We start from the raw sequence: 22313 nt of genomic DNA on the forward strand, positions 1-22313 counted from the left end.
TCGGTACACAGCCGGCGCAAGCGCCAGAGCCCACTCTTCTGCAAAATGCAGCGCTTCCACTCTCGATACAGTGTGCGCGAAACTGGGGAGGATCACCTCCTCCCCTCGCGGAGCTGCGAGAACAAAAGGTGGGGGCCAGTCAGCCTCCGAAAGTAAAATGTCATACGTAGACGAAAGATTTTCCCAAAATACCCCTTTTACAGTTCGCTGCATGTCACCTTCTATTAACAGGACAATTTCAAAAAGTCGTTCAGGGGGAGCAACATGTGTATCAGCCGTTTCAATCACACCATAAGTGTCAGTCGCTGTCACCTTCAACAGTGGACGGAGGGCCTCTCTCACTATGGTAATCTCCGCCGCGCTGTCCAGCAAGGTCAGAGCCCACGTCAGATTCCGAAGCCGCGTTCTCACTATCTGGGGCATATCGATGCGCCGTTAAGGCTGCGACCTTCTTCTTGGCAAACTGCAGTCTCTTGGGCGTAGAGTCGTCCCGCTGATCCCCTTCACTTCGCGGGCGGGGCTGACCACGTCCTTGCTGGCCACCCCTGCCCCTGCCGCCCCCTCCACCACCGGTTGACGGAGCCGATGAGTCATGAAAGGAACGAGGAGAGCGTTGGTCAGAAGCCTGAAATCTTTCAGGCGATTTAATCGTCGCGCGATCGCGCAAATCATAAACTCTATCCGACTGCGCAGGCAGCGAAGGCGCAGGACTAGAAACCTGTGTCTGCTGTTGTTGTTGTTGCTGCTTACCCTGATTCTGTTTTTTCGGCCAATTTTGTTTTTTGGACTTGGGTTGTCCACCCGTTTCCGAAGACTGTCCCTGGGGCTGTTTCTTCTCCTTTTCAGAAAAAGCCTTTACACCCTTAGAAGTGCGGCCAACCATTTTATAAGCCGCCACAATAATCCTTGCTAACTGACGGGGTTTATCGGCATCGGGAACTAACGCCAGAGCATTGGCCACCTGAAAGTTCACTGCATCCCCCTTGACATTCGCAAGGATGAGTTCGCAAACCACATCAAAGGAGCCACTCAGACGCATACCCAATTCAACCGCCGACTCCGGTCCGTGATCATCTTGAACACGTTTAAGGACCGCAGACAGGTTGGACACAGTCGGGGTGCCATAGCACCTCGAATAAACCACTGCAAAAGTCTTACCCCATGTCTCACAGTCAACAAGTTCAGGGGCTAAATCTTTCGGTAAACTGAGCGTAAGAATCCGGTGTTTCTCACCAGGAGTCGTATTAGGAAACACAGCCTCCAGCTGGTCGAATTTCTCGGCAAGCCAGAAAGGAAAATCATCCTTATCCTGGGGCTTCTTGCCCATAACGGAATTCACCATGACAGGACTGATTTTCAAACCAGCCTGTTCTGCTCGAAGCTGCGCACCTGCGGGGGCTGCGCCATGAACATTACGACCAATGTAATGAACAAGGGCCCTAATCACTCCAACCGCGACTTCATGAAGACGCCGCAGGTCAGCCACATTACAAGTGGCGCGATTAGGGTGAGGAGTAAATCCACCCAAAGCGGGCCAATTTGTGCCCGGAATGGACAAAGGACCTAACCTCGGATTGGTTAAAGAATGGGGTAGGGCGCCACCAAACTAAACTCCGTGCTGCCAAACATCTATAGGTACTTCCAGTGCCCTGTACGGAGCATAAGCCACCGGTACAGCCGAGGCAGTGTATGAATGGAACACACCAGAATTAGCGTCCACTGCCGGAAATGTCACCCATGAATAAAACAATTCGTACGGGTACGCATGTTCCGCACTCACCACTAGAACCACAGCTAAGCCATCCACAGGAACATTATATGCCCGCAAGTGGTCACGAACCGCAATGCGGCTATGCTGTGGGATGTCCACGGCCATGTTAGCACAGGAAGTGAAAAAAGACAAAGAACACTTTGTAGCACAACTGGGTAGTAAGTCAAAGAAACCGTTTCAGAAGAATTCAAGCTTGAAAAGACCTACTTCAAAAATAGGTAGGTTTTTCCGACACCACCGTTTTCCGGAAATGGGAATGAAGGTGTTAAGGTTTGAATGATATACTACTCGAGTGTCATGATATAAGGCCAACAACGTATGGGCGCCATGTAGCAGGGTTTCCGTTCTCCCACAGAACTGTGCATAGAGATCTAGAACCTCAGTGAGTTAGGATGATCCAAAACTCATCTCAGTTTCTTAAATCCCCTTACCTAGCTAGCTACAGTGTCTCATGGATCATTATGAAATGATCCATGTCTTAGACAAACCAGAACATGATCTTTAGAATACCTCAGGAATCGTGGAACACATGAACACTCTTTGGTTATATAATCATTTCAAACCAAAACTGAGAGTCAAAGAACACACGTGCAAGTTTGAAATATTTATTATTCAATGCAAGGTTCTCAAGCGCAGTATCTTGTATAATACCAAAATGCATATTATAAAAATCAGAGTTAGCAGCATAGTCACTAATCCATAGTAAGCAAAAGGTGATAGCATGTTACAATGCAAAATCTATAGAAATCTATATCACCTATATTTTGCGCACCCTATTTAGCATATTATATTATATCTAAGAAGGTCTCAGTCGGGTTTTAGCAGGGCGGACCCATACCTCTAAATGTCAGTAGGAGTAGATCACATCAACAGCTACCAGCTCTCTTCATGCGCAGCACCAAGTGTTTTCGTTCATTCCCTGTAACTCTATCTTAAACCCGCGTAGAGCCCAAATGTTGGCATCAACATTATTTGTGTTATGTCTAATGTGGTGCGAGGATCAGGCCTCCCAGCAACCTTGTGTTAGGTTATTCTTAGAGTGTGCAGCTCTCAGTGTGCAGACAGTTGTACCAAGTGTACCAAGCAAAACTGATAGCATAGTAATAACATATTATTCTCAAATAAATCACATCACCGCTTCTAGGGTGAAAGCGACAACAACAAGTAGGTGTCGTGTGCAAAACTGAAGCCGAAGGAAAAATGGCTGTTTAGACACGTAATACACTCATGCTAACTTAACGCAATATATGTAACGAAGTATCCATATGACAATACAACAATGAGGGTGACATCTCTGACTCTTTTCCTTGTTCCAGGGGTGTGAGACAGGGCTGTATCCTGGCACCTTTTTTATTCACCCTATGTATCAATTGCTTAGACAAGGTATTGGGAGCATTAGGGGTGGACAGTCCGAGGATAGGTAATAGAGGGATCCCAGTCCTGCTTTATGCGGACGACGCAGTGCTTTTGTCACGCACTGCACGGGGCCTTCAGCACCTTATTGATGGTTTTGTGGCTTTCATGGAGAACCTGGACCTGTCCGCTAATCTCTCCAAATCTTACATCATGGAGATAGGAAATGGACCAGGTAGGAAATTCACCTTCAAGATTGGCACCCACTGTCTAGAAAAAGCGCAGGCATTTTCGGGAATATTATTCGATAGCCGCACCAGGTTTAACACGCTGACAGATGAGAAATGCAGATCCCTTATTAGCTCTTCTGGGGCAATTTTGAACTTTGCACACAGATTGGGTCGCTGGGCTCCCGAGCAAATCCTGAATCTGTATAGGGCCATCTGCAATGCGAAAACACTATACGGCAGCGAGGTGTGGGGCTTCATTGACCCATCAAGGATCCAAATAGAAGAAAATAAATTCCTCCAATGGCTACTTAGAGTCCCACAGAGCATCCCTTCCTATTCAATCCACGAAGAGCTAGGCCTCTCTTACATCAGAGATGGGATACAACTGAAACCTCTTACTTGCTGGCTAAAAATATGGACTAACCCGGAAGCGGCTTTGAGCAAGCAGATAATAAGTGATTGCATTACCAGGGAGCATGGGCATAATACCCCTTGGCTTAAATATGTAAGGGAGACCCTGTCTGGCCTGGGTCTTGCTGATTATTTCAACAACCCAAAATCGCTGGTATTACGGGATAGGGTGATTGTTAAGTCAACATTCCTAAAGAACAAGGCCTCCATTAGGGACGACACAGAGATGTCAAAACCAACAGTTAGAGCCCACCTATTGGCCAAATCTAGTTCAGGTTTGGAACCATACCTGTCTTACTTTTATAATTCCCAGGATAGATTCCTGATTACCAGATTTAGGCTGAACCTACTTCATCACACAATTGGGTGTCCCTCAGGGTTTTTATCATCCATTGAGTTGAGGGGCCCCTGCGGCTGCGACTTTAAGTCTCCGCAGGACATGCTCCACTTTGCTTTATTATGTCCCTATTATGCTCACCCCAGGAAGCTGTTCTTAAAGAGTATCTTAAAGACTGCTAGGTTCAAACACGCAAAGGTGGCGCTCCTGTTTTTGAAATTGTCTGAGGAGGCTCTTACACTTTTTTGCACAGTTAACTTCTTAAGGATGGCCACAAGATTAAGAAACACTAAAGATACAGGATGAAGACATTGGTGGCTTAATCTCTCTTCTGCGCTTTGGGTCCAACATCTATGATGCTCTTCACATTGTTTTTAATCCAGATGAATTTTATGTTGGATTTATATTTCCCCTGTTTTGTAAAATGGCCCTTTTGCAGGTAATGTGCCCCTGAGGTCAGACTTTATAACCGTTAGCTTATTTTTAACTTTCTTATCTACCTCGATTTGCACGGACACTTGTTAAATATTTTGTATTAATTACCTAAGCACCTGGTAACAGGTTTTATCTTTGTGTGTTTTAACCGATTTGTATTGTACTTTTATGGTATTGCTGTATACCGAATAAAGTATTTTAATTTGATGATGACTGGGCGCCATGCTCTATGTATCACTTTGACATTGCAAGGCTCTTTGTCCGCATCACATTTATAGACAGGGGTGACAGGGGCTTCAGTCCATTCTGACACTGATACTTGTGTTACCTGTGTTGGCTCTTTTAGCTGTCATGCTGTTATGTTTTGAGTGTTTTTCTGTTGTTGGCTACGTGGTTGCCATGTCACTTTGGGGTACACTGCCAGCACAGGGTGTGATGCTGTGCACAGGTTAGCATGCTGGCTGCGCACTGTCATGATGTGTATGTGTTATTCCCGTATGTATGCCAAGCTGTGTATGTGTATGGACATCCTGTGTTGGCCCGTAGTCGTAGTCCCCTGGCATACATGTGATGTGTGCTCTTGGGTGGTGAGGAGGTGTGAAGGGTGTGATTTTGTAGTTGTTGTTTATATCTTTGTGCGCCCCTGGATTGTGATAGACACACATGTGTCAGCCAGGAGTTGTGTGCCTGGGGGTTTGATTGTCCTGCCCTGTGTAAATGATTTGATGCTTTTGTGTGAGTTGTCACTGTGCAGTGCGTTGGTGTGTCCATGCAGTTCTGTGTGACTCTTCTTTGTTGTATTTGTCACTTATGTGTGTGCAAGGTGTGAGACTTGCACATCAGTGTTGTATTTGTTTGATTATCAATGTGTGTTGTGTGTGTTTGTGTGGACTGTGTGACCCTGCCGGTCATCCCTGGCATTGTGTGTGACTTTCTCTAGCACTGCAGGCACATGGTGCCTTTTCTCTTCCAAAGGCATGGTGTGTGGTGTGATGCAATACCCTATGTGTGCCACTTGTGCGTAGACATTGTGTGTCTACATTCACTCTATTTGTGTATTAGACACATCTCAAATGTCTGATACTGACATGCAAATCAGTTGATTTTGATGTCAGCTGTCCCCTTTGTTTCCATGTGTATGTGCCTTCCCATCTCATTTGTGAGACTGTGCCTTGTGGTGGAGGTTTTGGGCCAAGTGTGCTGTTCCACTCTGGACATGGCTCCATTGTTTTATGTGTGATATTCTGGTGGTATTCATCAGTGTTGCTTGCCCTTGTGCACTTGAGCTGTGTGTGCTGCCCAGTGCTCTGGTATTGCTGGGTGTGCTGTTGTATCCCAGAGTGGGGCATCCTGTTGTTGTTGTGTTGGGTGTCTATGTGTAGGCTGTGGTGTAGCTTCACTTCCTGGGTGTGCTGTTGTTTTTGTGCTGTGCTGCCTTGTGGTGTGTGTTGTGGTTGTGCCAGTCATGTCTGTGCGTATCTGTTGTGCTTGTTGTGCACACACTGCCTGTTGTGCATACAATGTTGTGTGTCTGTGTGCTTGGCATTGCCTGATGTGCATCCCCTGATGTCCTGTGGTGTTTGTGCATAGTTTTGTGCAGGCATCTGTTTAGGCTACCCTGTGTGTGTATTCTGTTTGTAGTTACACCCAGGTTGTGTGTATGTGCTGGGAAGTATTGTCAGCCTTGAGTGTGTGTGGCACTCGTGTAGTGTGTTCCTTGCCAGCTACTCCTGCAGTGGCTGACTCCCTGGTTGTCTGTTGTGTGGTGCATGGTGTGTGTTGTGCTTGCTTGTACCTGTGCTTGTTGATGTGCATGGGGGTGTACAGGATGGGCACATGGCATGTGACTTGATGGTGTGTGTTGATGTGCAGTTGGGGGTGGTGTGTCCCTGTGGTGTCAATGCCCAGCCCATGCCTTGGAGTGGCTCTGCCTTCTGCATTGTGTGTATGTGTTCACTAAGTATGGGCTGAAAATCCATTCAGTTCGTGGAATTTGTGGATTTTTGGCAAATTCGCGGTCCGCGAATCGAGCAAATTTGCTAAAAAATTCGCAATTCGCAAGCTGGCAGATTTTTTTTCTTGGTCGCGCCTGAAAATTACAATATTGCGCGCGCTGCATTGACTTACCGTGATTCTGAGTCCACCAAGTTGTTTTTCTCCCGGTTTGCGTGTGCTGCGCCATTTTGGATCTTGCTGCGTGATCGCGCGAGAGTTTTTTGACCGCATGTACGTCATCGCGGCCCGCTAACTTGCACAGCAAGAGTTTGACTATGCGAATACATCATAAGGGCCCGCAATCAAGTATCGCGTGAGTAAACAATTGCGAACACTTAGATGAGGCACGCAGCTGACTTCCGGCGGGAGATTTTAACAGCTCGCTTTCCTGAATTTGCGAAAATTGCAATTCTGCACAAGAAATCCACCACAGACAGCACAAACCTTCTGAAAATTATGATTTTGATCAGAATAACTTCTCAGATTGATATTTGGCTGCACTTTTTGGTGCAAGGAGTCCATTTTGGGGGGGGGGGAGGGGGAATAAAGTGCCCCAGAGTCTCCAACTTCATGTTCCTGTCCAGCTGGCTCCTCCCAGTGCTTTGTCCATCTCCTGGTCACTTTTCATTTGGATCTGGAGCTGGAAGGATTACTCTTTGTGGCTGCTTATGGATATTTGTATTTGAGGACTTTTTGGACTTTGGATCAGTTTTGGATTTGAGATTTTACAAGTAAGTTGGTGTTGTTTGTTTGGGGCATTGCAGTTACTGCAACTACAATTTTAAAACTTTTTCACAACTTTAAAAAAATATATTGTGGGTAGCCACAGTATCCAGTAGGCCCAGGGTTAGTCATGGTTTCATGATACAACTGTTTCTGTGAGTTTTGTTGAACTTAAATCTCATTTATGTCATTGAATTTTAGCTCACTATATGTGGAATTTTTATTTTTATTTTGGGGTGCCTGTAAAGCCACTCTTGCCAGTAGGCCCAGGGGTAGTGAGTGGTGCATGGACCAAGTCTTTCTGTGGGTTGTCTTGAATTTAAATATCATTGAGGGCATGGAAGGCATTAGATTGTGGTGATTTCTGTGTGTTTTTTTACTTTTTGGGGTGGTGTTGGGGCCTGGCCATGTGGGTGGGGGCCATTTTGAGGCCTGGTCCAGGCAGAGCCTGACCATGTGGCTGGGGGTCAAGGGGCCATTTTGAAGCCGGGCAGTGTGCTCAGGCCTGCACCAAGTTTGCCTTGCTTTCATCCATTAGGCCCAGGGGTACTCAGTGGTGCATGGACCAACTCTCTTTGTGTGGTCTCTTTTCTATTAATTTAAATTTGGATTAGAATTGCAATTTTTATTTTGTGTCCTTCCTTTTTTGGGTGTGTTGTTGTAATAATAGTAGATGCAATGCCTATTTGCAAATATTAATTGAAGCACGACATATGCAACATTTATTTAACTGATGTTCCTCTGGCTTCCTTTGCTTTTAGGTGCACAAGGGAATCCCATCAGTCATCGTTCATCATCAGTGCCAGGAAGAAGTCCTGCAGCAGCGTGTGCAGCACAACGTCACGTCACGTCAAGTGTGGCCACAGACAACTCTGCAACTTCTGCAACTGCGGCCTGCTGTTCTGACATCTAAAGAAGATGGGCCCAAAGAAAGGTGGCCGTAGCGCCTCTACGAAAAAAGTTGCCAGTGCCACTGCCAGTAAGAAGGAGCAGAAGAAGCAAGTGGCACCACCTACCAAGGAGATTGGTGTGCCCACAGACACCTTTTTTGGGAAAAAAAACTAGGCCTGCAGCAGCAACGGTGTCCGCCAGGGACCAAACTTGGAGCAGCACCTCCGCTTCATTGGGCTATGGGCCACCACACGAGTTAGGTCCAAGCCCATTTAATTGCTCAATCAACATCGACCAGTGATGTTGGCTCATCACAAGAAAGTAGCATCCAATCAATGCAGTGTGTAACTCATCTGACGAGTGTTCAACAACCACAGCCTCAACGACAACCACAGGTGCAACTAGTACAAGTACAAGCGCATGTACATGCGCAAGGAGAGGCGCAAGAAGAGGCGCAAGTAGAGGTGCAAGTAGAGGCGCAAGTAGAGTTGCAAGGAGAGGCGGAATGAGAGGCGCAAGGAGAGGGGCATGGAGAGGCTCATGGAGAGGTGCATGGAGAAACTCATGGAGCGGCGCAACTAGAGGCGCATGGAGCAGCACAACTGCCCACAATGCTTGTTCCTCCAGAAGTAGGGGCACATCAGGAAATCGAGATGCAAGCGGACGTATCATCCAAGGAAGCCACTCCTCCTGATGATGATCCATTGTCTTCCAGATCCCCAGCACGAAAAAGGTCAAGGAGGGCTACTACAAGTTATTCTTCAAGCCCCCTTCCTTCGGATGATCTTGATGTTGATTGGAACCCAGCAATGCAGTCTGAGAGGGAGGCACGCCATGAGTCGACAAAGGTAGCTAAGCCTAAAAGGAAAGTTCCCGCAAGGCTTTCAATTATGGGTGATGATGACGACGAAGAAGAAGTGGTGTATTATTCTGCTACTGATGAACAGTCTGATGACGACCCAGTCATCACAGTCGTCACTCCAGCCCCAGCAGGCATGCAGCAGACAGACATTTTGACCCTATCCCGAATTGATGCTCAGTGGGATGTGGGCGGTGTGGCACTGGTACCACCACCAACGCAGTTAACTACTACACCAACATGACCTACAGCTTCCATATTTTCTCGTCAGAAGGGCCGGCAGGGACATCCATCCAGCTCGATCTCCATTACCTCAAGTAGTGGTGCTGTAAGTGCACAACAGAGTCAAATTCAGCCACACCCATCCTCCACTTCATCTGGCATGGCATTGAAACTGAAAGTAGCACCTCCACCACCAGCAGACATCTCCAGTCCCCAGTTTGGGACTTCTTTAGTGTTAGCAAAAAGGCAGAAAACATGGTTGTTTGTTCAATTTGTAAAATAGTAGTTAGTCGGGGTAAGCTTGGTACCAACTTTGGTACTAGAGGCCAGAGAGGTCATCTCCAAAAACACCACACTATCCAGTGGGAGGCGTACCTAAGGAAGATCCGGGAAGCCAAAAGAAAAACAAATACAAATGTATCCATTCATATTGCATCTCATCATGACGAGGGGCTGATCGTGCAGGGGGGAAGTGAAGAAGCAACAGACAATTTTTCTGGTACACCCAGTACCCCTGGTAGCGCCCACACCCTCTACCTCAGCAACATGTATGAGCCACACTAAGAGTCTGGGAGAGACACCAATGCGAAAAAGTACATCAATGAGCCTAACTGGTTTGAAGAAGTCTGCATACTCATCATCATCACGTAAAACGGTCCAGACCACCATTAGAAGCATGTTTTGTTCAGAGGCGCCATTTGAACGCAACCACCCAACGGCACGTCTGTATAACGCAAAGCTGGCTAAAATGCTAGCGCTGGACCTTCTCCCTTTTTCTTTCATGGAAGGGGTGGGTTTTCTAGAATTTGTGGCAACAGTCTGCTCTAAATGGAAGGTTCCTAGCCGGTCCTATTTTGCCAGAGTTGCGGTTCCAGCACTACATCAAGATGTGCTGGAGGTGATTGGGGCAGCTTTGCATAAGAGTGCTGTTCACAATATCCACCTGACAACAGACATGTGAACCAGTTGGCACGCCCTTGATTACATGTGCATCACTGCACACTGGGTTTCTTTTGCAGGGGTTTCAGACAAGTTATGTGCAGGTGTTGACCCGGACACAGTTTTTTAAGCTACTCGGAAACATGCAACAGTAGCCATGTTTGCCATGGAAAAATCTCATACTGCACAAAACATTTTGGAGGAGTTTCACAATAAGGTCTTTCAATGGCTGCATCCGAGAAAGCGCATGATTGGTTATGTTTCCACGAATAATGGCAGTAATATAGCTAAGGCCATGCATGAGGGTGACTATTTCAGAGTGCCGTGTTTGGCGCACAGTATTAACATTGTTGTGCAAGATTTCTTGAAAAAAGAAAAGACAGTCAGCAAGTTACTGACCCCCTGCCGAAGTTTCTGCACCCATTTCAGCCATTCTTTTAAGGCCCGGAAGCAGCTGAGGAACATACAACATGAACGTAGACTGCCAATCAGAGGACTCATCCAGGAGGTGGTAACAAGTTGGAACTCAACCTTCTACATGCTTGAGCGTCTGTCTGAGCAGTGGATGGTAATCAATCAGTATGTCTTTGAACTGGGTTCTACTATGAAAGACATGTGGCTAGAGTTGGAGGAATGGAAGCTAGTTAAAAGCCTGACAGACGTGCTTCGTCCGTTTGAGGTCTTCACGCATGAAGTCAGCAGGGAGGACTGTACTTTGGGCAAAGCTATCCCATTGTTGCACATGCTAGAGCACCAACTGAAGGCTGTGTCTTCAACATTTGGAGTTGATGCTGAAAAGCAAGACGCATATCAGTTGGCGGAGAGGTTATTAAGCCTCCTAGTTGACAATGAAAGGCTTAAAAAAATGCATACAGAACAACATAACATTTGTGCCACTATTCTGGATCCACGGTACAAAAAGGCCGTGGGCAGCAAAGCATTCATTCCTTTTAATGAAGCAGATGTTTCAAAGTACAAACATTGGATAGCTCTGTCAGCCACTCGGTTAAAAAAAGAACGGCAGAAAATTGAAGGAACCAGCAGAAGTACTACTGAATCAGCAGGCTAGCCGGCATCAAGGTCCACTTCTGAATCTGTGTCCGAAGGGAGTCACTTTCCCTCACAGCCGTTAACGACACCCACAACCGTATCATCATCCTCACCTGCACCAGGCTCAACCATAATATTGTCGGAAGTGGATTGGCTAACTCATCAAGGGTTTGCTCGTTCCAGTGATGCAAAGGCCACAGATGGTACGCAAAGTGGAGCAACCCTGGAGAACCTTGAGTTGATGGTGCAGGCCTATCTTGATGACCCAACAGAGGTCTTTGTTAATCAGAACCCATTGCTGTATTGGCATGCGAAAAGGCCTCAATGGCGACTGATCACCAACCTGGATATAAATTATTTGTCTTGCCCACTTGCAAGCGTGTCTTCTGAACGTGTTTTCAGTGCTGCTAGTGCCATTGTAACTTCAAAAAGGACCCGCCTCTCGGCCAAAAATGTGGAGAGGTTAACAATTATCAAGATGAATCAGCACTTCATACCACCAGATTACAAAATACATTAATGCACGCAGGAAGAAGAGGACACCGACTTAGGTGATGGAAGTTCTTCTCTGTTAGATGACATACTCCCGTCTCAATTCACAGAGTTTGAGGACGAGCTCTACTTCCCTGACTTCCTTTTTTTTCGTCCTTATTCACTTTTATTTCAGTGTGTCTTTCTTTGTTTTGCAACTTTTACCACAACAAAACTCTAATCACCTAATCACAACAAGTCCATCAGCAGCAATGTCTTCATCTTATTTCCTTATTGATTTGAAGGTGCCGCAGTCTGCATTCCTGAGGTTCACAAGTTCACAACTCAATCATGCTCCTCTATCCTCCTCCTCCAGACTCCCCCTATCCATTTCCCTCAAGGCAGATGGCTGGATTACGCAGATTCAAGAAACTTTGTCTTCATAGACGAGTCCCCTCAAGTGGGACTGGAATTACTCACTACATGCTGATTGCTGACAGTTACTTCTGAAATTGACAGGAGAGGCTGCCCTGTGGGCCTTCCCTTTCAGAAGAAGATGTGGACAAAAAGTGGAACAGGTAATAAATAATGAGAAGATGGCATGCAGTGGACAGCAATGGCTGTCTGGCTCTGATGAAAGCAATTGCTGTTTGTTTGTTGGGCTTGAAATGAATCATATGTCTTCTGTTAATATTTAATATTTTACACACTAAATATAACTCAAGTCTACTCTGCTTTTTTTTACCTTGTTTAATTCAAATTGTACTTCAACTGCAGGGGCCACTACGTTTCGTTTTCCAATATGCAAAATGTCCTTGGACTCACTGTTTGCCAATATACCATGATGATTGATGATGAGTGTTGATGATCAAAGTTAAATAATGTATCTTTTTTCTATACAGTCTCTCACTGGGATGGATGGATCATCATCGTTGGTTTACGGAAGAACTATGGCCAATTCGTGAGTGGCAAACAGGTAAACCAGTCTACAACAACTACTACAGCAGAACTACATGTCTGTCTAGTCGTGGTATGGAGTGGTTGAGGCAGTGTAGTGTTGTTATGCCAGGCAGAGTCCAGACAGCAGTTCATGTAAAATTGAGGCAATGTGGCTTGCTGCATACAATTAGATATGCTTTGTCTGTCTGTGCCATAGAGCCTAGGTATGCTACATCAGGTTGCTTCACTAAGTGGTGCCAGCTTTGACCGTCTGCATGGCCCTGCCGCAAGCATGGGCCAAAAATCCATTCTGCTGACGAAATTTGCGGATTTTCGCCGGCAAATACGCAATCAACGAATCTCGCGAAATTGCAGAAAATTCGCAAATTCGCGAGCGGGTGGATATATTTTTTTTAGGCCAGCTCAGTGTAGGGTTGAGGGCTTGGTTTGAGGGAATTTGGGTGTTTTTTAGAGTTTAGGGCTGTTTTGGGTATTCAGTGCGGTTTACTAGGGTTTTTGGGTTCAATTTGGTAGGGTTCCTGGAGTCTAGGGCTCAGGGCCCGATGCAGGCTCATTCATAATGATGTTGGCAAGGTTTTAGGGGGTTTGGCGTTTTTTGGTCCAGAATTGGCTGGATTTTGACCTTTTTTGGTGTTTTGTGGGCGCGTGTGCTTGGGTGAAAAGTTGAAAACCTTCCAGTGGATTGATTTTGTTCTGCCTTGCTGAGATTCTTGGGAATCGCTGGAACAAGTGCAAGTGTCCTGGTCAATTTCAAGAGGATCGAAGTAGTGGAAAGGCTGAAAACAGCAATTTTTTGTCAAGGCACGATTTGCAATGTTATCCAATGGGCGGTTTGGGGGTAATGTAATGTACTGTAATGTAATGTAAAGGCTCTTCTATAGCGCATGGCTACTCGGGAGCATCCCAGCGCTTAGGACTGACCAAAGGGAAGTGGATTGCAAGGAATGCCGAAGCCCAGACTCTAGATCCTGGGAAACAGAACAGTTTTCAGCTTCTTTCGAAATGCAAGTAAGTTAGGTGCAAGGAGATGCAAGGAGAAAGTGTGTTTGGGGTGTTCCAATTGAGCTAAGGGAACAGGGCTTCTGCGAGTGGTAGGGAGGGGGAAATGATGGCTGTGCAGGAAATTTGGGAGGAAACCATTGATGGGAAACGTGTGTTTAGGCTAAGTCGAGGAAGCTAAACCGCTGCCGTAGGCGCCCATATTATGTTCTATTATTACGTGTTTTTAGGGTGTGATTGGATTGTGTTGTAGGTGCTTCTTAGTGGATTTGCTTAGCTGGGATGAGAGGTGGGAATGTCTAGTTTTGATTGCAATTGAAAATCCATGGTGGAACAGGGGTGTTTTGGGCCTGGTTTCAGAGTGCGTTTTGGCACGATTTTAACTTAGGCCCCTGCGAGGTCACGGTAATGCATGTTTTTGGGAGGGTACTGTGGAGTGTTCTACATTTTTGGGAGTGGGTTTAGGGGTATGGGAGACCTGCTGGACAGGTCGAATTATGATTGCAAGTGGTTTGAAGAAAATCCATGGTGGAAAAGGGGTGTTTTGGGCCTAGTTTCAGGGTGCCTTTTGGCAGGATTTTAACTGAGGCCTCTGCGAGGTCACAGTAATGCACCTTTTTGGGAGGGTACTGTGGGGTGTTCTAGATTTTTGGGAGTGGGTTTAGAGGTCTGGGAGCACTGCTGGGAAGGTCTAATTTTGATTGCAAGTGGTTTGAAGAAAATCCATGGTGGAAAAGGGGTGTTTTGGGCCTTGTTTCAGAGTGGGTATTGGCACGATTTTAACTTAGGCCTCTGCGAGGTCACGATAATGCATGTTTTGGCAGGGTACAGTGGGGTGTTCTACATTTTTGGGAGTGGGTTTAGGGGTCTGGGAGACCTGCTGGACAGGTCGAATTATGATTGCAAGTGGTTTGAAGAAAATCCATGGTGGAAAAGGGGTGTTTTGGGCCTAGTTTCAGGGTGCGTTTTGGCACGATTTTAACTGAGGCCTCTGCGAGGTCACAGTAATGCACCTTTTTGGGAGGGTACTGTGGGGTGTTCTAGATTTTTGGGAGTGGGTTTAGAGGTTTGGGAGCACTGCTTGAAAGGTCTAAATTTGATTGCAAGTAGTTTGAAGAAAATCCATGGTGGAAAAGGGGTGTTTTGTGCCAAGTTTCAGGGTGCGTTTTGGCACGATTTTAACTTAGGCCTCTGCGAGGTCACGGTAATGCACGTTTTTGGGAGGGTACTGTGGAATGTTCTAGATTTTTGGGAGTGGGTTTAGGGGTCTGGGAGTACTGCTGGTAAGGTCTAATTTTGATTGCAAGTGGTTTGAAGAAAATCCATGGTGGAAAAGGGTTGGTTTGGGCCTAGTTTCAAGGTGTTTTGGTACGATTTTAACTTAGGCCTCTGCGAGGTCACAATAATGCACATTTTTGGGAGGGTACTGTGGGGTGTTCTAGATTTTTGGGAGTGAGTTTAGGAGTCTGGGAGCACTGCTTGGAAGGTCTAATTTTGATTGCAAGTGGTTTGAAAAAAATCCATGGTGGAAAAGGGGTCTTTTGGGCCTAGTTTCAGGGTGCGTTTTGGCACGATTTTAACTTAGGCCTCTGCGAGGTCACAGTAATGCACTTTTTGGGAGGGTACTGTGGGGTGTTCTAGATTTTTGGGAGTGGGTTTAGAGGTTTGGGAGCACTGCTTGGAAGGTCTAATTTTGATTGCAAGTAGTTTGAAGAAAATCCATGTTGGAAAAGAAGTGTTTTGGGCCTTGTCTCAGGGTGCGTTTTTGCACAATTTTAACTGAGGCCTCTGCGAGGTCACAATAATGCCCTTTTTTGGGAGGGTACTGTGGGGTGTTCTAGAATTTTGGGAGTGGGTTTAGGGGTCTGGGAGTACTGCTGGTAAGGTCTAATTTTGATTGCAAGTGGTTTGAAGAAAATCCATGGTGGAAAAGGGGTGTTTTATGCCAAGTTTCAGGGTGCGTTTTGGCACGATTTTAACTTAGGCCTCTGCGAGGTCACAGTAATGCACATTTTTGGGAGGGTACTGTGGGGTGTTCTAGCTTTTTGGGAGTGGGTTTAGGGGTCTGGGAGCACTGCTTGGAAGGTCTAATTTTGATTGCAAGTAGTTTGAAGAAAATCCATGGTGGAAAAGGGGTGTTTTGGGCCTTCTTTCAGGGTGCGTTTTGGCACGATATTAACTTAGGCCTCTGCGAGGTCACGGTATTGCACGTTTTTGGGAGGGTACTGTGGAATGTTCTAGATTTTTGGGAGTGGGTTTAGGGGTCTGGGAGTACTGCTGGTAAGGTCTAATTTTGATTGCAAGTGGTTTGAAGAAAATCCATGGTGGAAAAGGGTTGGTTTGGGCCTAGTTTCAGGGTGTTTAGGTACGATTTTAACTTAGGCCTCTGCGAGGTCACAATAATGCACGTTTTTGGGAGGGTACTGTGGGGTGTTCTAGATTTTTGGGAGTGAGTTTAGGAGTCTGGGAGCACTGCTGGGAAGGTCTAATTTTATTTTGATTGCAAGTGGTTTGAAAGAAATCCATGGTGGAAAAGGGGTGTATTGGGCCTAGTTTCTGGGTGCGTTTTGGCACGATTTTAACTGAGGCCTCTGCGAGGTCACAGTAATGCATGTTTTTTGGAGGGTACTGTGGGGTGTTCTAGAATTTTAGGAGTGGGTTTAGAGGTTTGGGGGCACTGCTTGGAAGGTCTAATTTTGATTGCAAGTAGTTTGAAGAAAATCCATGTTGGAAAAGAAGTGTTTTGGGCCTTGTCTCAGGGTGCGTTTTGGCACGATTTTAACTGAGGCCTCTGCGAGGTCACAATAATGCACTTTTTTGGGAGGGTACTGTCTGGTGTTCTAGAATTTTGGGAGTGGGTTTAGGGGTCTGGGAGCACTGCTGGTAAGGTCTAATTTTGATTGCAAGTGGTTTGAAGAAAATCCATGGTGGAAAAGGGGTGTATTGGGCCTAGTTTCTGGGTGCGTTTTGGCACGATTTTAACTTAGGCCTCTGCGAGGTCACAGTAATGCATGTTTTTGGGAAGGTACTGTGGGGTGTTCTAGATTTTTAGGAGTGGGTTTAGGGGTCTGGGAGCACTGCTGGGACAGTCGAATTTTGATTGCAAGTGGTTTGAAGAAAATCCATGGTGGAAAAGGGGTGTTTTGTGCCAAGTTTCAGGGTGCGTTTTGGCACGATTTTATCTTAGGCCTCTGCGAGGTCACGGTAATGCACGTTTTTGGGAGGGTACTGTGGGGTGTTCTAGCTTTTTGGGAGTGGGTTTAGGGGTCTGGGAGTACTGCTGGTAAGGTCTAATTTTGATTGCAAGTGGTTTGAAGAAAATCCATGGTGGAAAAGGGTTGGTTTGGGCCTAGTTTCAGGGTGTTTAGGTACGATTTTAACTTAGGCCTCTGCGAGGTCACAATAATGCACGTTTTTGGGAGGGTACTGTGGGGTGTTCTAGATTTTTGGGAGTGAGTTTAGGAGTCTGGGAGCACTGCTGGGAAGGTCTAATTTTATTTTGATTGCAAGTGGTTTGAAAGAAATCCATGGTGGAAAAGGGGTGTATTGGGCCTAGTTTCTGGGTGCGTTTTGGCACGATTTTAACTGAGGCCTCTGCGAGGTCACAGTAATGCATGTTTTTGGGAGGGTACTGTGGGGTGTTCTAGAATTTTAGGAGTGGGTTTAGAGGTTTGGGGGCACTGCTTGGAAGGTCTAATTTTGATTGCAAGTAGTTTGAAGAAAATCCATGTTGGAAAAGAAGTGTTTTGGGCCTTGTCTCAGGGTGCGTTTTGGCACGATTTTAACTGAGGCCTCTGCGAGGTCACAATAATGCACTTTTTTGGGAGGGTACTGTCTGGTGTTCTAGAATTTTGGGAGTGGGTTTAGGGGTCTGGGAGCACTGCTGGTAAGGTCTAATTTTGATTGCAAGTGGTTTGAAGAAAATCCATGGTGGAAAAGGGGTGTATTGGGCCTAGTTTCTGGGTGCGTTTTGGCACGATTTTAACTTAGGCCTCTGCGAGGTCACAGTAATGCATGTTTTTGGGAAGGTACTGTGGGGTGTTCTAGATTTTTAGGAGTGGGTTTAGGGGTCTGGGAGCACTGCTGGGACAGTCGAATTTTGATTGCAAGTGGTTTGAAGAAAATCCATGGTGGAAAAGGGGTGTTTTGTGCCAAGTTTCAGGGTGCGTTTTGGCACGATTTTATCTTAGGCCTCTGCGAGGTCACGGTAATGCACGTTTTTGGGAGGGTACTGTGGGGTGTTCTAGCTTTTTGGGAGTGGGTTTAGGGGTCTGGGAGCACTGCTGGGAAGGTCTAATTTTGATTGCAAGTGGTTTGAAGAAAATCCATGGTGGAAAAGGGGTGTTTTGGGCCTTGTTCCAGGGTGCGTTTTGGCACGATTTCAACTTAGGCCTCTGCAAGGTCACGGTATTGCACGTTTTTGGGAGGGTATTGTGGAATGTTCTAGATTTTTGGGAGTGGGTTTAGGGGTCTGGGAGTACTGCTGGTAAGGTCTAATGTTGATTGCAAATGGTTTGAAGAAAATCCATGGTGGAAAAGGGTTGGTTTGGGACTAGTTTCAGGGTGTTTTGGTACGATTTTAACTTAGGCCTCTGCGAGGTCACAATAATGCACGTTTTTGGGAGGGTACTGTGGGGTGTTCTAGATTTTTGGGAGTGAGTTTAGGAGTCTGGGAGCACTGCTGGGAAGGTCTAATTTTGATTGCAAGTGGTTTGAAGAAAATCCATGGTGGAAAAGGGGTGCTTTGGGCCTAGTTTCAGCGTGCGTTTTGGCACAATTTTAACTTAGGCCTCTGCGAGGACACGGTAATGCACGTTTTTGGGAGGGTACTGTGGGGTGTTCTAGATTTTTGGGAGTGGGTTTAGGGGTCTGGGAGCACTGCTTGGAAGGTCTAATTTAAAAAGGGGAAGACGGAAGGGGGGAAAGGGAAGTGGAGGGGAGGGGAAGGGGGAGGGACGGGGGAAGGGGAAGGAAGGGACAAGAAGGAGGGAAGGAAACCCGGTCGGGGGAAAGGAAACACTGTCTATGATGTTACTAACGCTTGAGCACCGATGACCATGGTATTTGGTCATTCAGACCATTCAGATGGGTCCCCAATCTATACACCCATCGTTGATCTTTTTCAAAAAGTACATTTGTAGTGTTTCTTGCAGTGGTTATTTGTTCAATGACGGTCCATTGGAGGTCATTGGGGGTGTGATGCTCTTATAGGAAGTGTTCGCTCATCTTGGTGGTTGACTTATGGCATCTAATGTTGCTGCGGTGTTCGCAGATGCGCTGTTTTACTTTCCGGGTTGTCATTCCAACATACCTTTTCTGACAAGGACAGGTGATGAGGTAGACAGCGTTGGTGGAATTACAATTAGTATGTGTCCTTTGTAACCATGTTTTGCCTTGTTCCAGAAAGAGTTGTTTAGTATGTGTCGTTAAGTGGCATACGCTGCAATTTGAACATGGATAATGCCGTGTGATTGGAGGTAGGCCCCATGTGCTAGTTATGGATCTCTCGTTGGGAGGATTGAACGTCTCAATTTTCGATCGTGTATGTACCAGGGAATCTTTTAGGCTCATACCTTTCTTAAATGAAAAGATTGGTTTTTCCCAGGTCCTTTTGTTGCTCGTGATCATTTTCCAATATTTGTTCACTGACTTTTTCATTGCATCTGATATACAACTATATATGGTAACACATGTCAGTGGTATGTCTGTGGCTTCCTTTACAGTATTTTCCAGAAGAGCCTCCCTTGGTTGATTTCTGGCACGATTGTTTCCTTTGTCAAGAATCTTGGCAGGATAACCTTTTGATTTCAGTTTTTCAGTGAGGTCCGTTGCTTGGGTTTTGTAGTCCCTAATGTTGCTACAATTCCTACGTATCCTAAGATACTGGCCGTAGGGTAGATTCTCCCTGAGAGGCCTTGGATGAAAACTCGAGAATTCAAGCAAATTGTTTTTAGCTGTGGGCTTATAATGTGTTTTCGTTGTTAGTACTGTACCGCTCACAGTGATGACTACGTCCAAGAACACCACTGCTTCCTTGCTGGAGCAATGGTTGAATTTGAGGTTAGGATCCAAGGTGTTTATCCAGTGCAAGAATTGCTCTAAATTGGTTTCATCATTCCTCCAGATGAGGAAGATATTGTCAATGTATCTCCTCCATAGTCCTATGGAGGAGGAGTAGGGGTTGCTGGACGGTAGGATATGCTTGGTCTCAAAGTCATGGACAGACAGTCCCGCTACGCTTGGAGAAAACATGCTGCCCATAGACGTGCCGGTACTCAGGAGGTATAGCTTCCTTTGATATTCAAAATAGTTCTCTTTTAAGGCCATAGTCGCACATTGTAAGATGAATTCTTTGGGTGTTTTGTAATCCCATACAATTGAATCTAGAGCTAGACCCAGGACTCTGAGGGTATCGTCCTGCGGAATACTTGTATAAAGACTTTCAATATCAAGTGTGACTAAGATAATTGAGTCTTACTCAAAAGTGACTTGTTCTAGTAGTTGTAGAAGATTTTTGGTATCTTTGAGATATGTTGAAGTGTTCTGTACAAGTGGTTTAAGGTAATGATCACAGAATGTAGAAAGGGGTTCGAGGAGAGAACCGATGCCCGACACTATTGGTCGGCCCGGAGGTGGATTTACATTTCTGTGCGTCTTAGGCAGGGTATAAAAATATGGTATGGTATTACCGCCTGCCGTAAGGAAGGCAGCCTCGTGTTTGGAAATCTGTTCATTCTCTTCTGCATCCTTTACCAAGTTATGGATGCGTACCTTCAAATCAGGTGTTGGGTCAACAGTGAGGGGAATGTAATTAGTCCTATTATCCAGAACTTTACGACACGCTTTGTCATAATCCAGCGTGTTTTGGATCACTATGCCACCTCCCTTGTCTGCCGGTTTAATGGTGATTTCTTTGTCTTTTTTTAGATCCTCGAGGGCTTGGTATTCTAAGGCAGAGAAATTCTTGATGGGTGTGGGTGTTTGCAGAGATTCCATATCATTAAGCCTGCTCAAAGGCTGTTATCTCCGCTGGGATTTTGTGTGATGGTGGGACAAACGTTGATTTCAATCTCAATTTGGTGTCAAAAGTAGGGGCATCTGTTGTTAACTCCGTTCTAGCTTCAAAGAAAGTTTTGAGTTTAAGTTTTCTAAAGAATTCGGATAACTCACAATGGAGTTTGAATTTATCCAGTCTGGCAGTGGGGACGAAGCCAAGCCCTTTCTCTAGAACCTTGGTTTCTATAGGGCTGAGAATCTTGTTAGAGAGGTTAGTTATTAGACTCCCTGAGCACTTGTGCCTGGTGTCGATGTTTTGCTCCGGGTGTAATTGCCCACTGGGTCCTCCGTTTGCCAAGTGACTTGGGTGTTTGGGGTGTTTGGGGTGTTCCCTCGTCTCCTTCCTCTCCCCCTTCCGCCCCTCTCTAAAAAAGGCATCTGGTGTTGGTGTTGGGGAAAGTGGGGCGGCATGTAAGGGTTCCAACCCATCATTATGAATGGCCGCTGTTGTTGGAAGAACAGTGGAGTTGGGCCATTGCCTGGGGTACCTTACGGTGGCCATCAAGGCGGTAGGTTGTGAAAGTTTGACCTACCTCTCCCTCCTCGGCGACCTTTCTGTTTTTGGCCCTTGTTACTGGATGTACTACTGCTCGAGGAGTTACTATCAGAATCATCTGATTTGTTTGAATCACTCCGTGGTGGGGTGAAGTCTGGTTCTGAATAAGGATAAACCTTTTTGAACTCACATTTTTTCAGGTCTTACTGGAATTTAGTAACTTTTGATTGCATGAGTGAATCTTTATAATCAACCAGTTCTTTGTTGATTTCGTCTAACTTTTTTTTATAGCCACTGATAGTTGTTTTAAAGTGCGCCTCGGTTTGTTGGATTTCGACCATTAGCGCATCAGAAAGTCACAGTGCTGTTTTAATAATTAGAACCAGCCAATCCCGAGTGCAGTGCCAGGCTATCATAGCCCATTCCTTCCGGAATGTGGCATCATTAAGGAATATGCGTGGGGCATTGGTCACAAGAAAACATCTTGGTGCAGTGTTAGTTGTTAAGTATTGTTTCAGTATTGTCCCATGTAGAATTGTCCTTATCCGGTCTCGCTTTTGCTCCGTTAGCTTTTCCCACTCAGAAGTGTGGGAGATAGCTTGTGATATCGCTGGATCCGCAAAGAGGTTGGGATCAGCAAGTAGTGCATCCTCCTCTTCCTCAGAGTAGGTGAGTCCAAGGTTCGCCATTATTCAGAAAGGGGATCGGTTCCTAGGGAAGTACCAATCTCCTGATTTTACTCTCACTGCTGTGCGCTGCTAGAACAATAACAACAATTTGAGAGAGAGGGATGGAAAAGGACACTCTTAGTCCCCCTGGTCAGTATATATCAAACAACAGAAGAGCGTCGTGAGAGACAAAAATGTATTCTTCAGCACGGTAACAGAGAAGGAAGGGTTAGCCTAATTGTCTCACATTGGGGATCATTAGGGATTTTTTAGGAAGTCCTCACTCACCACCCTGGGTGGTGACATGCTTCATCATCGGGCCCACCAGGAGAAGCCGAATGCCTCCCAGGTGTGCTACAACGCCAGGATACTGCGGAGCTGGTATTTTGTGGCAATAGTGTGAAAAAAATGTGAATTAAAAATGTCTGAAAAGCTGTACCATGCAAA

Source organism: Lissotriton vulgaris, chromosome 4_1 (genome assembly GCF_964263255.1).
Source record: "Lissotriton vulgaris chromosome 4_1, aLisVul1.2, whole genome shotgun sequence".
NCBI lineage: Eukaryota > Metazoa > Chordata > Amphibia > Caudata > Salamandridae > Lissotriton > Lissotriton vulgaris.